Raw genomic sequence first — 14,293 nt, 5'->3', positions numbered from 1 at the left:
TGTGGAGCCTAACATTAAGCACACTGGCTTCTATCTTATTTGTCCCAGACTACAAGTATTTTATTGGACCATGGGTTTTGCAACAGCATCAACCCCATCTGGCATCTGCTCATGTTCCCTACCCTCTTGGAGCCAGCTACGAAGACAGTAAAGTGTGTTCCTTTTGCCCCTTCCTCTTTCACTTTCTCTTTCCTCTGACCCCGAGAGATTTGGGGCTGACTGTGGCATTCCACGTAGGCCCACCTTCCCTGGCAGGTACCCACACTGCAGGCAGGCCTCTGGAAGAATAATAAGGATCATGGTGATTGTCATCATCATTGTGGCAGCTGCCAAGGAGGCACCGTGCTAAGCATTCTGCAGTCATATGCTTATTGAATTATCCCAACAACTCTGAGAGATGAGCATATACATGATTCCCATTTTACAGATTATGAAAACTGAAGCCTACAATAGTAAACGAACTTGCTAAGATCACATATCTCATACATAAGGGATCAGGGACCTAAGCAAATGGTTCAGTGCCCTTTGCCATCATGCCCTTGGGCTGGCTCCACTGCACTGGGGGATGGGGCTCCCTCTCCTGACTTTCAAGCTCCTGGGAGAAGAGTGGAGTTTAACTTCCAGAGGCAGATAATTGCTTTCTCCGGAATGATCTCCATCTATACATCAGAGAAGTGAGAGGGTGCTTGCAAAAGCACTGCTTGGTCTCAAAACTGCTGTGTAAGGGTTAGTATCATCTTTAACACCCTCACATAGCAGCTCATAAGTATTTGTTGAAAGAATGCATGCTTATGGCTTTTCCTTTCAAAGAAGGAATGACAGAAGTCGGCCTGGGCATTACTAGAGACCTGTATTCAAACCCCAGTTTTATCATTTAAGTGGCATATGACCCTAAGCAATAATAATAATAATGATAAAAATTGTGCATGTATGCATCAGCATCTGGGCTTGTGCTTCAGCCTCTATTATCTTAGTAAGTTCTTTCAGTGACACATAGGTATTAATATCCCCAATTTACAGGTGGAGAAACTAAGGCTTAGAGAAGCTAAGAAGCTAACTCAAAATTGCACAGTTTACAAGTGGCAAAGCCAGGAATTGAACCCAGGTTCTACATTATTTGAGACACATTGCTCTTAACTTTTTAAAAGATTTCCCAATTGGGGCGCCTGGGTAGCACAGTCGTTAAGTGTCTGCCTTCGGCTCAGGGCGTGATCCCGGCGTTCCAGGATCGAGTCCCACATCGGGCTCCTCCGCTGGGAGCCTGCTTCTTCCTCTCCCACTCCCCTGCTGTGTTCCCTCTCTCGCTGGCTGTCTCTCTGTCAAATAAATAAATAAAATCTTTAAAAAAAAAAAAAAAGAAGATTTCCCAATCTGTTGAGCTTCAGTTCTGCCTCTTTTTCAGAGTGATCATAGGGATCAATTCCAATTTATATGACCTGCCCAGTAATCCAGAACCTGGATTTAAAGGCAGAATGGAACGCAGGAAACCGTAGTCTTTTACATGGAAGAGAGCAGAGGGAGATCTTTTATTAGCAATACTAAAACACACTTCTGTGCTTGTGATTTTTGTGATAGAGTCACCTTCTTACGGGCAGATAGGATTGTGCATAAGGATTTTTGCCACCTCCAGATTCCCCATTAGGCTGCTGTACCAGCATTATATGAAAAACATTCCAGACAGGTGGAGTTACGAAATCTGCAATGTGCTGCTCTGGCTGTGGCCACAGCTCCTAGTGTGAAGATCTCTGCTCATTCATTCATTTCTCCTCTGGGAACTGGCAGTCTCCATCACTGTGTTACCAGGCAACCAAAACAGCACCTGCACCAGGAGGTGAACAAACCAATCAGGTCAGTCAGAGGAGGAGCTTTACCTGGTTGGCCTCAGTGATGGAAAGAGGGCTCTCTGGGTTCACTCAGGACTGGCTGCTGGAATCAGCATCAGAGCTGAAGGGAACTCAGGAAATCCGAAACCTCCCATTTTAGAGAGCTAAATGGGGACCTGGTTGCGTGGGAGTAAAGTCTTCAAGGTCACACAGCAACTCAAAGGCAAAATCAGGAGGATAAGTCATATCTGATCCCTAACTGAGTGTCCCATTCTTTGTATTTCACTGTCATCATTTTAAGAAATCACATATTTGGTACTCTGCTTGGTGGTGTGTGGGGTGCAGAAAGCATGTAGACCATTCCTCATTCAGTCATCTAATGGTTATTTATTATGCTTCCGTGTTTGGGGCCGTATAGCATGGTGGTTAAGGGCACAGGTCTCCACAGTCAGATGGAGCATAAAAGTCAGCTCAGGTGCTTACCATTTATGGGAGAATTCATTCAGGTTACTTAACCTTCCTGTGCTTCAAGTTTTCTCAAATAAAATGGTGCTAAGGACGAGATAAAAGAAATGACTTACCGTGTTTTTGTTATGCCAGTTCAAAGGAAGGTTCCACCAGTGTCGGTCATCCTTGGTAATAACACGTGGGGCACTGCCTGGACTCTGGAACCAGGTGGCCTGAGTTCAAGTGTTGACTCTGCCTTGCACTCATTACATGATCATTGCCGGGTTACTTAAAATTTCTATGCTTTAGTTTGCTTATCTGTAGATGAGTGTAATAATAGAACCTCATAGGTTCATTATGGAGCTAAATTAATAAACATAAAGTATTTAGAAGAGTTTCTGGCCCATTAGAAGTGCTCTGGAAAGTTTAGCTAATATGATTCATCAACAAATATTTATTGAGCTCTTAGGATGTACCAGGTGCTGTCCTAGGAGCTGAGAGATATAAAAATGAACAGAATACACAAGTCTCTCTCAATCTTCATAGAACTGTGGTTATCATTACATTCATAATCATGTCTGTTTGCTTCTCGATCCCTGCAGCTTAAAGGCAGGGGCAAGTGTTTTGTTCCCATTGTATTCCCTGTGCCTGGCACAGGGTCTGACAAGTAGTACATGTTCAGTAAATATTTGGTTAATGAATGCCAGGCACTGCACTAGATATAGGATGGTGATTCTCAGCTAGGGATGGTTTTGTTCCCCCAGGAAATATCGGACAATGTCTGGAGACATCTTCAGGTCTTGCATCTGAAGGGGGGTGGGTGAGGTGATGGTAGCGCTACTGGCATCTGGTGGGATGCTGCTAACACCCTACCATGCACAGGACAGCCTCTCACAACAAAGCCTCATGTATCCCCAATGTCAAGTGTGTCAAGAGAAACTCTGGTGTAGCAGAGCAGAGATAAAGCCTCATACAGACACCTTCCCTCCAAAAGCTCACAGTCTAGCGGGGCTATGGTAACACAGCGCACCGAGTGCTCTGCGGGAATTGTGAGAGAGCACTCTGAACACATACAGAAGAAGCACCCAACAGCAGAAGCTTCTGGTGGGGCTGATGTCTGAGCTGATTCTTCAAGGACATGTATCCTCTTCAGGCAAATTCTCTGTGTGTTGGAGGATGTTCTGGCGCTTGAAGAATGTGTGTGTGTGTTGTGGGGCAGGCAATGTGAGCAAAGGCTTGGAAGTAAGAAGGAGTTTGGTTTTGTTAAAGTGCAAGAACTGAGGGAGCCTGGGTGGCTCAGTCATTAAGCGTCTGCCTTCTGCTTAGGGTGTGATCCCAGGGTCCTGGGATCAAGCCCCACATCGGGCTCCCTGCTCTGCTGGGAGCCTGCTTCTTCCTCTCCCTGCTTGTGTTCCCTCTCTTGCTGGCTGTCTCTCTCTCTCTGTGTGTCAAATAAATAAATAAAATCTTTAAAAAAAAAAAAAAGTGCAAGAACCGGAGTGGGAAGCAGAGGCTTGGGCAGGAGAGCATGGGGGACCCTATGACGTGTAATATGAATGTTGGGCACGTTGTGGTAAGCCAGAGTTTTCCAAAGTCTGTTCTCTAAGTGCTAGTTATTGAAGATGTGCCCCCAAACTGCCACAGTCAAATAAGAATGAGAAGGTGCTGAATACCACTCCTTCCTTTTTTTTTTTTTTTTTTACTTACCTCCCCCCGTCCTACCTTTTGGAGATTTACAAGGCTCATTGGTATCACACAATTTCTGACAAATCCTGCATTGCAGAAACTTGGTTCATTTCAATTAATTTTTCCCAGAGTCTTCCACAATTATTTGACCATAGAAACTTCTTTTCCAGACATCTATCTACATGGCGCCTACAGACCCTCTTTGGGAAGAAGAGTCATAGGAGAACTATTGACTGTCTTTAAGCAATATCACGGCTGGATTTGTGTTTTAGGATAATCTCCCTGGCTCCTGTGTGGGGTGGATTCGGAAGGTAAGAAATGTCTATGTATATTGTTTAAACACTTGTCATGTTGATGTGACTCATTGACCCTTGGGCTGTCTCCCCCACTAGACTCGATATATGGAGCATACTTATTAATCTTTGCGTCTTAGTGCCTAACTCAGTTTGGAAGAAAGTAAGCACTTACTGCATTTTTTTGAATGGATGGATATTGTTTTTAGGCACTGTACTAGACACTGAGGCAGATGCCATTCCTGTTCTCATGCAGTTAGCAGACTAGTGAGCATAAATGAGTGCCATAAATAAGACAGAGAGCAGCAAGGATCACAAATGGGGTGGGGCCTGGGAATCTGTATTTTAAACTAGTTCCTTGGGTACTTCTGATGTCCAGGGGCTGGTATTTGGGAAGCACTGTGCTGTCAATCACAGATAATATGTCTTCGATCTGCCAACTGACATCAAGGCCCCAACCTTCATACCTTGGCTGTTCCTGACTCTTGCCTCTTGGGGCCTTGGAGCCCCTGGTCTCACTGTGCCTGAGCCACCACCCTACCTTTCTTAATCCTGCTAGAATCCTCTGAATTGAGCTTGCAGTGCTATGGGGCCCTTATAGCACAAATTCTAGTGGAACCCATCTCTGCTTGACACTGAGTGAGATGTTTGCTTCTTGGTCCCACCTCTCAGCACTCCTTATGAAACACTCATGACCCGCTCTTGCATTCCTGAGTCTACAAGATCGTCTCTCAAGAGCTGCTGGAAGACAGTTATGTTTCAAAGCCCATTTATGTTTTGATGTAGGCTATGTACGCATTAAAGCTCTGTTATGTGTTTGGTGTGAAATTAAAAAGAAGAAGGAGAAGGAGGAGGGGATGAAGGAGGAGGAAAAGGATGGAGGGAGGAAGGGAAGAAGGAGGAGGAGGAGAGGAGAGGAGGAAGAGAAGAAGATTGCATGGTCATTTAAGAGAGGTTATGAGACTTTTCTTCATTTTCTCCTGAAAAGAGTTTACTATGGAAATGGAAAAAAAAAGTCCCTAATTGACTAGTTTGTGACAAGTGAAATCATTGCTTTAATGGTATGGTTAGAAAGGGAATAGTTGTGATTGCCTCAGCTGGCAGCTCTGAAGTTGTGGCGTGTGAATAAGCTTCGCCAGAATTAAGTGAGAAGCTTATGAAAGAGTCATGCCCAGGCCTCATCTGAGATCTCCTGAATCAGGGTCTCCACAGGTAAGGTGTGGGAATGTGTATTTCTAAAGATAGTCCCTGGAGATTTTGACGTATAGTCTGACTGGCAGGTGCTGGGCTAACATTTAGTGGGTGATGGACCACTTTCCAGCCTGGCACAACCTCATCCTCTCAGTAAGCCAGCTCTAACTTTCTCTGTCCCAGATCTAAGTCCCAGCCCAGTGCCACCCACCCTAGACCACAGTTCATAGCCCCAAATCCTTCTTAATCAATTCTTGGGCCCTGTTTATGCCAATGGAGGCTGTTTACGGTCCTGGTTGTCAAACGCTGGTCTAGGAAACCCCAGGGCTGGTTCCTGTTCCAGCTGCACTCCTTGTGAGTCCCCGGCACAGACATTTCTGAGCAATTTTTCTTGCAGCTGTCTCAAGGGATATACGTTTCCTATTTTTAGAGTTGTTAATTTCCCTGATGATGTGAGCATCCTGTCAGCTCCCATCCAATTTAAACAGGTCATCTATTGACTGGCTTTTCTTCCCCATAGGGGTTAGAGGTGGTAGTGAAATGCCTCCTACTTCTGCTCAAGAAAAGACTGAGGATTTTGTTTTATCGCCTTTGAACTTTATTCCCAAAGTTTAAATAAAACTTGTTGATATTTTCTCATTTTCTTTCACCAACAATTCTTTAGAAGAGCACAGTGGTTTGCCTTTGATAGGATAAAGGGGCCTGTGTGTCCCAATCCATGTCTTTAGTGAATAGGAGTGAAGTTCTAGACATCAGTGTGCACATGTATAACCCTGATTACTGGACCCTGGGTCAGTCTCTAAATATAAAGTCTAATCTGTAAAAGTCCAATCTAGCGGTCAAAAGGAATTTTTTTTTTTTTTTAAAGATTTATTTATTTATTTATTTAACAGAGACAGCCAGCGTGAGAGGGAACACAGCAGGGGGAGTGGGAGAGGAAGAAGCAGGCTCATAGTGGAGGAGCCTGATGTGGGGCTCGATCCCGTAACGCCGGGATCACGCCCTGAGCCGAAGGCAGGCGCTTAACCGCTGTGCCACCCAGGCGCCCCCGGTCAAAAGGAATTTTAAACTCTACTTGAAGATCAATAAAAGGTGTTGATTTTACAACCTAGAATGACTCTCTAAAATCCCCTTTAATCCTCTCTGTTCTGTCCCACGCCCCATGGGTGCTCCAGAACCCATCCTCATGAAATCGCTCATACTCTAACACCCCAACCCTGCAGCTTTTATTGTTTTGTTTTCTCTTCTCCTTTCTTTTTGATCTCCAGACCTGTCTCCATTCACATTCTTCCTATTCTTTTGAACTTGTGTCATAAAACCCTAACAACTGGAATAGCAGGCCAAAACTCTACTAATAGCTGAATAAATAAGAAAAATTGTCTTAATGGGAGAACATAGAGGATATAGAGGCTGGGAACATGGACACACTAATAAATCTTGTGTCCTTTATGTGTTTGGGGGTATCATCTGTTATTACAAATCACAGTCTGTAGACAGCCACTGTAATGATATTCCTATAGTATTCCTATAATCCTCCCACAGTAGCATGAGGGTGTTCAGACCTCCTGTCTCCTAACTAGAGGCTTCCTTCCTGCATCTCTCTCCCCTTCTCATCTTAAGCTCTTCCAGGTCCATTATCTGCTCATTCTAGTGATTCCTATTATGTTTCTATGCTCTGGACTCATGTCAACAGGAAGGCATGGCAAGCTGGCTGAATCGACAGAGGTCTAGGTTAGCATTTGTAAATGTTAGGAGAAGAGCACAAAGCTTAGTTCATGCCTTCTTCTCTTTATTTTATAACCTGGGTCTCCTGCTCCTTCACTCAGACCCCTCTCCACTTCTCCTTTACTTCCATAGAATTCACTCCTTCATACATTATTTTGATGTAGAGTAAAATATCTTTGATGTAACACCCCCCATAGTCATGATCACAATTATCATCAGCCAAGCAAAGAATGGCCTTAAGAAAAATAAATAAATGAAAAAAAAGATACGATTTCATAATAAGCAGATCTGCAGAGGAGGAAAGATCCTCTGTCTTTAGTCTTCTGTCTGGGAAGTAAGTAAAGGGGGTACCTACCCAAAGGGCCTGGACTACTTTATGTCTGGTTGGTATGTTCTCTGTATTGTGACATTTATTGAGTCCTTATTTGTCAGATACTCTTCTAAGTGCTTTATACCTATTAGCATTTTTAATAGCATAACATCCTCATGAGATGGTTTTGATACTATCCCCATTTTACTGATGAGGAAATCCAGGCTCAGATTAAGAAACTTGCTCAAAGTTACTCAGTTTGTAAGTGGTAGAATCAGAATTTAAGCCAAATCACTGCTAGAGCCTGCCCTTTTATCCACCTTTTAATCCAAGTAGCTAGCTGGACTCATATTCTTATTATTTTAAAGATTTTATTTTTAAGTAATCTCTATACCCAATGTGGGGCTCAAACTCACAACCCTGAGATCAAGAATTGCATGTTCTTCCAACTGAGCCAGCCAGGTGCCCCCTAGCTGGATCCTTTACCAATATATAATGGTAACTGTATTCCAGTGAAATAATTTTATTTTAGTAGCCTGAAGAAGTAAAAGTTGGGGAAGAAGGGAGGTATAGTAGCTATTCTGTGCTAGAAATGAGGTTTGAGGCCAGTTCTCTTCAAATCTCATGGCTTTTTAACATTTGGATAGTTGAAGAAATTTATTGGCAGTAAAAAGGAAAATCCTTCTACCAGTCTTTAGGGGGATATCCTTCATTCTTTTTCTGAAAAAACTGTATGTCAGCCCCCTTAGGTGAGTCAGTCGCCTGTGCCCCATATCCTCTGCTTTTGCTTGCCACTGTTTTACACCATGCGGTGGCAAACTATCTTATTATTCCTCACAGGGCCCCAGTGAGGAATCATAAGTCAAACAGTCCTCATTATACAGAGGAAGTGACCGAGACTCAGAGGACTTCAGTAACTTTCCATGATTACATGCTAGTACTTGAATAATTGTCGAAAGGATCTCAGAGGAGAAAGATTTAGGGTGATCCTTATTTATATCAACAGAGACTCCTTGAAGCTTTGCACTGACTATTATAATGAATGTAGTCTTGAGTGATTAAATCTATAATTTTATATTCCTTCACAGTATCACATTCTTTTCCCTTTCAGCCTCTCATAGCTACTTTAATGGAATGGGATTAGTGAAGCACAGCAAATGGAAAGTTTTTCTTTCATGAGCTCTGGGAACTATCCGCCTAAAATGTATCTTCCAGACAAGATGATGTCACCCAGATTAGACATGTCCTTAGGAACTGATAACACACTTACTGGGAGTGAGTCACCTTCCTTTGGGACATCAGAATTAGGCAGCATCAAATCTAATAAACATTGATAGGCCGATATGCACCCCAATGTTCATAGCAGCAATGTCCACAATAGCTAAATCGTGGAAGGAGCCGAGATGCCCTGCAACAGATGACTGGATTAAGAAGTTGTGGTCCATATATACAATGGAATATTACTCAGCAATCAGAAAGAATGAGTTCTCAACATTTGCTACAACATGGACGGCACTGGAGGAGATAATGCTTAGTGAAATAAGTCAAGCAGAGAAAGACAACTATCATATGATTTCTCTCATCTATGGAACATAAGAACTAGAATGATCAGTAGGGGAAGAAAGGGATAAAGGAAGGGGGGGTAATCAGAAGGGGGAATGAAACATGAAAGACTATGGACTATGAGAAACAAACTGAGGGCTACAGAGGGGAGGGGGGTGGGGGAATGGGATAGACCGGTGATGGGTAGTAAGGAGGGCACATATTGCATGGTGCACTGGGTGTTATACACAACTAATGAATCATCGAGCCTTACATCGAAAACCGGGGATGTACTGTATGGTGACTAACATAATATAATAAAAAATCATTATTAATTAAAAAAAAAAAAAAAAAAAAAAAAAAAAAAAAACATTGATAGGCCGGAAAGAATTCTAATGTGCTCAATGATGTCAAAGAAATGCAGTGTCTGAGGCAGGGTCAGTAGTAACTTGTATCTGTTTCTCCTCTAATGAACCTTGAAACTTCTTTCCATCCATGCTTTCAAATATATTAGGAAGTATACAGGGAATAGGAAATAATAGTTAATAATATTAGGAAATGAATCTTCCTAACTGAATAAGGATTCCTCTGGAGCTTAAACCTGAGTACTTGACTTCTTCCTCGATTCCTATTTAAGGAATTGTCACCGTATGCCACATCCATGTCACTGAATATATACACAGTTCTGCTTAGTGATGACAACACACTTGAGATTAATTGTAACTAGACTAGTTCTAGGAACTTTGTTCTTGGCTTCCCATGTATGGCCTTGTGGATGCACATTTCCCTCTCTGTTACGGGGACTTGTGTTTGGTCAATCTAGGATTCTTCCTAAGATCTTTTTGAATACATAGTGTGTGTGTGTGTGTGTGTGTGTGTGTGTGTGTGTGTGTGTGTTCTGAAGTATCAAATCTTCATGAATTCTGAGAAGAAAACTTCATATATCTTCCTAATGCTTGTAGTTTTTGTCTGCTGTCCCTGGTGCTGAATTGTACAAGACATTAGGTTTCCAAAGGTGGATACTTCCAGCTGTTAGGGGAAAGGTAAAAGAAACAAAACCAAATGTTTAGACTTTGTAAAGAGCTATAGACCTGGAAAATAGTATTTATCCATATGAACAAAATGAACATGGACAAGCTTAAAAGAAACAGTACATCTATAGAAATATGTATTAAATATATTAAATATTTGTGAGGGGAAGACCCTGTGTCTCTCTTTGTTTAGTTACATATCTCAAAGTAGGTTGGTACTTAGCCCCAAGTATGTTCTCAGTGAATATTTTTTGAGTGAATGGTGAATATATTCAGGCAAGTGCTCAAAAGAAATGAATATAGAGTTAATGCTCAGAAGTGACAGTTCTAAAATCAGACTGTCAGGGTTCACACCCTCATGTGCTACTCACTAGCTGTGTGACCCCTGGACAGATCATTTCACCTCTATCTGATAGGACTACCTTAAAGAGTTATTTTGAGGATCAAAAGAGTTAACATGCAAAAACTGCTCAAAACTGAACCTGCAACATTGAAAGGGCTATGCATTACTGTTGTTGTTATACTTTTTCTTTCTTTCTTTTTTTTAAATAATATTTTTTATTATATTGTGTTAGTCACCATACAGTACATCCCTAGTTTTTGACATACTTTTTCTTTCTATGCCTTTTGTTAAAGATATTTATGAATAATATATTCAAGATGCATAATAACGATTAAAATTTATTGGGAGATTATTATGTAAGAGACATTAATTTACTATTTCCTTGCAACAATATCACAATCTAGGTGCTACTATTATCTCCATTATAAAGTGAGGAACCTCATAGACAGAGAGCCTAGGTAACTTCCCAGGGCCACATGGCAGGTTTAAAACTCAGATTTCGGGGTTCCTGGGTGGCTCAGTCAGTTAAGCATCTGACTCTTGGCTTTGGCTCAGGTCATGCTCTCAGGGTCGTGAGATCGAGCTCCTCATCAGGCTCCATGCTCAGCATGGAGTCTGCTTGAGTTTCTCTCCCTCTGCCCCTCCCCCTGCTCACTTTCTCTCTCTAAAATAAATAAATAAATCTTTAAAAAAAAAACAAAAATTAAGATTTGAACCTAGGCTATCTAGATCCAAAATCTGGATTCTTAAACACAACACTACTGTTCCTCAATATTCTTGATTCCCCATGTTGGTAAATGGAGATCAGTCTGGTCCTGGAAGCAGCATTTTCTGTAGATGAGAAGGTGGTGGCTCAGAGGGTTTGCAGGCTCAAAGAGGATTTTTACATTGAAAATCTTCCTTCAACATTGAGCCATAATAGCCACATAGAGAACATGATGAATTTCCAACATTTCTTTTTCCTTGAGGGGTTAGGAAAGGAAGGGGTATTTTTTCCATTCCTTTTCCAGTAAGCACAATGGAAAATATACATGCTGTGTATATTTTGTCTGGGAATATTGACACAGAGATTGGGACATGTTATCCTTTTCAGTTTACTGTCTTTACCTCTAATCCAGTTATTAAAATAATTTTGATGATCCGCTGTGAGTTTATTGGGTTAATAGTCTAAACTTGAATACTGAACATTCTTCGCCTGAAATTCCACAGGCACGCTGAATATAATAAATTGTTGTTCATGTCCAATCAGGATGGATGTGCTTACACACCATTGTTGTGTTTCCATTTCTTTTCAAAACCAGGCTTCTCTTCAGAGATATCTGAATTGAATGTACTATTTTCAATTTGCAGTAAGAGACTGGCATATAAAAGCAATAATGAAAGCTACATTATTATGGTCCCAGAAGATAACTGGTAATGGTGTAATCAATTTTCTCAGGGTTATTTCTTTTTCCCCATTTTTGACTGCTCAACCTCCATCCATCTGAATGGAAAAATGTTAAGCATGTGCTGATTGCTGTTGGGCACGCACTAAATTGCTAGAGTACAGCAGCTTTACAGATAGATTGGCTTACACCTCTCAGTCTGCCAAGTTGTCATCATTTAGCCTTATTCGTCTGAGCTATTTTCTCATTAGTCAGTGATAGGCATAGCTATAATGCACCTTCAGTGTGAAATGTACCAGGTTGCTCAAGCAGAAGGAACTAACATTTATTGAGCATACATTCATTAACTTACTGTGTTCCAGGACCCAGGCTAAGTTCTTTGCTACATCATTTCATTTAATCCATGTAGTGACCTATGGAGGTTTGTACTATTATTCTCCCTGTTGTATAGACGCACAAACTGAGGCACCAAAAATAAATAAATAAAAATTCCCCTGGTCATACCTGTGAGTTATGAAAATTGACGGCTGGTATTTGAAACTAAGCAGTCTGACTCCAGAGTCTATATTTATATTCTGTGTTGGTATGTCTACTGTCTAATATGTACTCATGGTTCTCAAATCTTTGCACATCAATTCAATAACAATAAATTAGCCTTTATTTTGTGCCAGGCACTATGTCAGATACCAAAGATGCTAAGATTATGAAGCTGTAGTCTCTGCCCCTAAGGCACTCATGGCTTAGTGTGAAATTTGTTGTAATAAAGGCAGGGTCACAGAAGAGAAAGTGACAGCCTCAAAGGGGAGGATGGGAGAAGTCAGGACAAGCTCCACAGTGAGATGATCCTGGATGTAAGTTTTAAAAATTCAGAGGAAACAGCACAGGCAAAGGCAGGGAAGTATGAGACAGACGAGAGTACCCCATGGTGATTAGACGCACAGACCCTGGAGCCCAAATGCTTGGATTTGAATCCTGGCTCTATCTCGTGACTTGTAGCAAGCTCCTGAGCTTCTTTGTGCCTCAGTTTCTCATTCGTACAATGAGGATGGTAAAAGTAATAACTCCCTGATAGTGCAGTGAGGATTAAGTAGGTTAAGGCCCACATATCACTCTGAGCAGGGCCTGGCGTATTTACTAAAAGCATACCACAGTAGCTAGTTATCACTCTTATTACCCACAACCTTTATTATTTTCGATGCCTATTAATTCCTCATTGTTGCATTAGAGATCCTATGGACTAGACTGGACCACACACTATCATTTTCTTTCAAGCTTGTCCCAGCTTTCCAGAAGCATCAACACCGTTACCAAAGCCAGTTGCCTCACAAAACGGATTGACAAGAAGTGGCCTTATCCTTCTTTCAAACCTTGAACTGTCCCTTCTGCTGAGAATATCCCAGCCAACTAGTGCTGCCTGGAGATTTTCCCTCAAGGCACAATTTCCCTCTGGGTCCTGAGGAAAGGAAAAGAAATGATCGGAAGTATGTTCTGCTGAGGGAGAAACCCACGGCAGTGGGTCTCTGCCCTTCTCCCCAAACTGAAATCGTTGACCAGGGTGACCCTGCTCTTGCATGAGCTCAGGAACTTGTCTTCAGGAACCGTCATCCTCCCGCTATTGGGTTTCTTAGAACCAGAGGCACCTGGTAAGTGCGGGCAAGACTTCTGTTTATCCTTTCGCTTCTTCCTCTCAAGTGTTCTTTTGTAGATTTTGGAATAACAAACTGTAGTGAAAATCACATCATAATCCTAGTCAGAAAACCTGAGTTCCAGTCCTAGGTTCAACCTTAACTGAGTAATAATAATAATAATAATAATAATAATAAGCATTTATGTAGTACTTACCATGTGCCAAACACTGTTCTACACGTGATACTTTCATCAACTCATTTAATCCTCACAAGAGCTCGGTGATTTGGTATATATATTAGTCAGGTTAAGCTAGGTAATGCTGTGATAGCAAATAAAACTCAGTGGTTTGTTTCTAATTCACACTATATGTTCATTGTAGGTCCATGGGAATTCTGTTCCACACCATATTTACCCCAGGATTGGGGCTAATAAAGAAATCTCCATCTGGAATATTTCACATTTCATACCAGGGAAAAGAAAAGGACAGACCACACATCAGCTCTTTAAAACCTCCATGCAGAAATGTCACAGTTACTCAATTCACAATTCATGGCCAAAGCTAACTTCAAGTGGGCATGGAAGAGATGTCTTACTATGTGCCTGAAAGAAGAGAACCAGACTGTTGGTGAACAGATCTAAGGCTACTGTAATACACTAATATTATCAGCATTTTACAGATGAGAAAGTTGAAGAACAGAAAGGTTAACTGAGTTGCTCAAAGTTACCTAGTTTTTAAGTGGCAAAGCTGGGATTTCAACTCTAGTGGTCAGCTCCAGAGAATGCTCTTATTAACCGTGCATAGACCTTTTCCAAGGCACTGAATCTATCTAAATTTGTTTCTTCATCTGTAAAAATGGGGAAAAAGGATTTCTTCCATATCTTACAAGG

General features: G+C 41.6%; 1 long non-coding RNA gene across 1 annotated transcript in view; it reads left to right on the top strand.

The window, feature by feature from the left end:
* The window catches only part of LOC125282643 (uncharacterized), a 104,385-nt gene that overhangs the window by 6,345 nt on the left and 83,747 nt on the right, over nt 1-14,293 (top strand). Inside the window, exon 2 of the long non-coding RNA XR_007189764.2 lies at nt 4,127-4,267. This is a non-coding gene — a long non-coding RNA (uncharacterized LOC125282643). The remainder of the gene's footprint in view (nt 1-4,126; nt 4,268-14,293) is intronic.

Source organism: Ursus arctos, unplaced genomic scaffold, assembly GCF_023065955.2.
Source record: "Ursus arctos isolate Adak ecotype North America unplaced genomic scaffold, UrsArc2.0 scaffold_21, whole genome shotgun sequence".
Taxonomy (NCBI): Eukaryota; Metazoa; Chordata; class Mammalia; order Carnivora; family Ursidae; genus Ursus; species Ursus arctos.
This window is presented reverse-complemented; position numbering and strand designations above follow the sequence as displayed.